Here is a 3,499-nt window from a genome sequence, read left to right as displayed (position 1 = left end):
GCCAGGCGTGGTGGTGCATGCCTGTAATCCCAGCTACTCTGGAGGCTGAGGCAGGAGAATCGCTTGAACCCGGGAGGCAGAGGTTGCGGTGAGCCAAGATCACGCCATTGCACTCCAGCCTGGGCAACAAGAGCGAGACTCTGTCTCAAAAAAAAAAAAAAAAAAAACAGGGAAAGTGCCTGTAATCCCAGCATTTTGGGAGGGCAAGGTAGGCGGATCACCTGAGGTCAAAAGTTTGAGACTAGTCTGGCCAACATGGAGAAACCCCATCTCTACTGAAAATACAAAATTACCCAGGCATGGTGGTGTGTACCTGTAATCCCAGCTACTCGGGAGGCTGAGGCACGAGAATCACCTGAGCCTGGGAGGCAGAGGTTGCAGTGAGCCAAGATCATGCCACTGCACTCCAGCCTTGGCAACACAGTGAGACTCCACCTCAAACAAAAACAAAAACAAAAACAAAAAAAACGAGGGGAAGGAATTACCATGAAGTTGTAGTGGCTTAGGGAGGCTTTTTTTTTTTTTCTGTCACCCAGGCTGGAGTGCAGTGGTGCGATCTCGGCTCACTGCAACCTCTGCCTCCCAGGTTTAAGTGATTCTCCTGCCTCAGCCTCCCGAGTAGCTGGGACTACAGGTGCGTGCCACCGTGCCTGGCTAATTTTTTGTATTTTTAGTAGAGACGGGGTTTCACTGTGTTAGCCAGGATGGTCTCGATGTCCTGACCTCGTGATCTGCCTGCCTCGGCCTCCCAAAGTGCTGGGATTACAGGCGTGAGCCACTGCGCCCAGCCAGGAGGTTTTGTGAAGATGCTCAAAGTTAGATAGGTGTTTGGAATTGTAAGGAAGTCATTAAAAGCAGAAAAGGATGGTAGGAAGCAAATACAGGGGTTGCTTTTGTGAATGTATACAAAAAAAGTACTCTTCTGGGCAGATGAATCACAAAAAAGAACCTCTTTCTCCCAGCCCCACCCATGATACAGTTCCATGCTGATTTGGCTAGCAGAACCTCACCTAGATTTGATCCCCTCTTGCCCCTTGTCTCCACAAGCTGCCTTGGTGTAACACTCAGACTGTACAGCCATATGTGGTGGCTGAAGGCTCAGACGTGAGCGTGTATAAGGTGTCTTGGGTGTTGGTTAGAGCAAATTGGCTGGAGCTGAAGGCTTGAATTAGGACAGGAGGGAAGATATGGGGATAACATCTAAAATGAGGAAGATATGTTGGGGCCAGTTTGTGGAGAAGCAGTAGTATTGAACTAAAGAACTGAGGCTTTGTCTTAAGAATAATGGGGATTGAGTGGAAGTTTTTGGTGGGAAATGGCTCAGGTGGGATTTTTTTTTTCCTTTTTTTTGTCCAAGATGGGACTTTTTTTTTTTTTTTTTTTTTTTTGAGATGGAGTCTCACTCTGTCACCCAGGCTGGAGTGCAGTGGCATGATCTCAGCTGACTGCACCTTCCACCTCCTGGGTTCAAGTGATTCTTCTGCCTCAGCCTCCCGAGTAGCTGGGACTACAGGCCCATGCCACCATGCCTGGCTAATTTTTATATTTTTAGTAGAGACGAGGTTTCACCATGTTGGCTAGGCTGGTCTTGTACTCCTGACCTCGTGATCTGCCTGCCTCAGCCTCCCGAAGTCCTGGGATTACAGGCGTGAGCCACCGCGCCCGGCCCAAGATGGAATTTTTAAAGTGCTCCCTGGCCGTCACGGTGGCTCACCTCTGTAATCCCTACATTTTGAGAGGCCAAGGCAGGAGAATGGCTTGAGCCCAAGAGTTCAAGACCAGCCTGGACAATATAGCGAGACCTCATCTTGAAAAATAAAATAACTCCAGGCGCGGTGGCTCACGCCTGTAATCCCAGCACTTTGGAAGGCCGAGGTGGGCGGATCACGAGGTCAGGAGATCGAGACCATCCTGGCTAACACAGTGAAACCCCGTCTCTACTAAAAATACAAAAAATTAGCCGGGCTTACTGGCGGGTACCTGTAGTCCCAGCTACTCGGGAGGCTGAGGCAGCAGAATGGTGTGAACCCGGGAGGTGGAGCCTGCAGTGAGCCGAGATCGCGCCACTGCACTCCAGCCTGGGCAACAGAGCGAGACTCCATCTCAAAAAAAAAAAAAGAAAGAAAAATAAAGAGCACACTGGCGTATGGTCATTTCTCTGAAGTTCCCTTGAACACCTGAGGCACTGTGCTAGGTCTCTTATTCTTTGGCCCTGTCTTTATAGGACTGGTAGTTTTGTGTGCATGTGTGAGTACGTAGTAAGGACTGGTATTTTTTTTTTTTTGAGATGGAGTTTTGCTCTTGTTGTCCAGGCTAGAGTGCAATGGTGCGATCTTGGCTCACTGCAACCTCTGCCTCCCGGATTCAAGCGATTCTCCTGCCTCAGCCTCCGGAGTAGCTGGGACTACAGGCATGTGCCACCACACCCGGCTAATTTTGTATTTTTAGTAGAGACAGGGTTTCTCCATGTTGGTCAGGCTGGTCTCGAACTCCTGACCTCAGGTGATCCACCCGCCTCGGCCTCCCAAAGTGCTGAGATTACAGGCATGAGCCACCACTCCTGGCCAGGACTGGTATTTTATACAGATAATTTCTTTATTTTCGAGACGGAGTTTTGCTCTTGTCGCCCACACTGGAGGGCAATGGCATGATCTCAGCTCACTGCAACCTCCGCCTCCTTAGTTCAAGCGATTCTCCTGCATCAGCCTCCCCACTGGCTAGGATTACAGGTGCACGCTACCAAGCCCAGCTAATTTTTATATTTTTACTGGAGATGGGGTTTCACCATGTTGGCCAGGCTGTTCTTGAACTCCTGACCTCTGGTGATTGGCCCACCTCAGCCTCCCAAAGTGCTGGAATTACAGGCGTGAGCCACTGCACTCGGCCTATACAGATAATTTTCCAGTTTAACTTCTAAGCCATCTAATTACCCTATATTTTCTTGACTTTTAGAAAAAATTATATATTTTATTTTATTTTTAAATTTTTAAAAATTATATATTTTAAATTAAGACATTTGAAGGGCGGGCACAGTGGCTCACACCTGTAATCCCAGCACTTTGGGAGGCCGAGGTAGCCAGACTGCCTGAGGTCAGGAGTTGGAGACCAGCCTGCCTAACATCGTGAAACCCTTGTCTCTACTAAAAATACAAAAAAATTAGCCGAGCCTGGTGGCACATGCCTGTTGTCCCAGCTACTCAGAAGGCTGAGGCAGGAGACTCGCTTCAATCCGGGAGGCAAAAGTTGCAGTGAGCCAAGATTGCGCCACTGCACTCCAGCCTGGGCGACAGAGTGAAACTCTATCTCAAAAAAAAATTTAATATGTAGTCACAGATCATTCATATATACGTACACAAATATTCAGGAATATATATATTGTAAAGTTTTATCACTAACTCCCTCCACTCCTCTACACACATATAGGTAGCTACTATTAGGATTTTCTCTTTTTTTTTTTTTTTGAAATGGAGTCTTGCTGTGTCACCCAGGCTGGAGTGCA

This window comes from Pan paniscus, chromosome 9 (genome assembly GCF_029289425.2).
Source record: "Pan paniscus chromosome 9, NHGRI_mPanPan1-v2.0_pri, whole genome shotgun sequence".
Taxonomy (NCBI): domain Eukaryota; kingdom Metazoa; phylum Chordata; class Mammalia; order Primates; family Hominidae; genus Pan; species Pan paniscus.
This window is presented reverse-complemented; position numbering follows the sequence as displayed.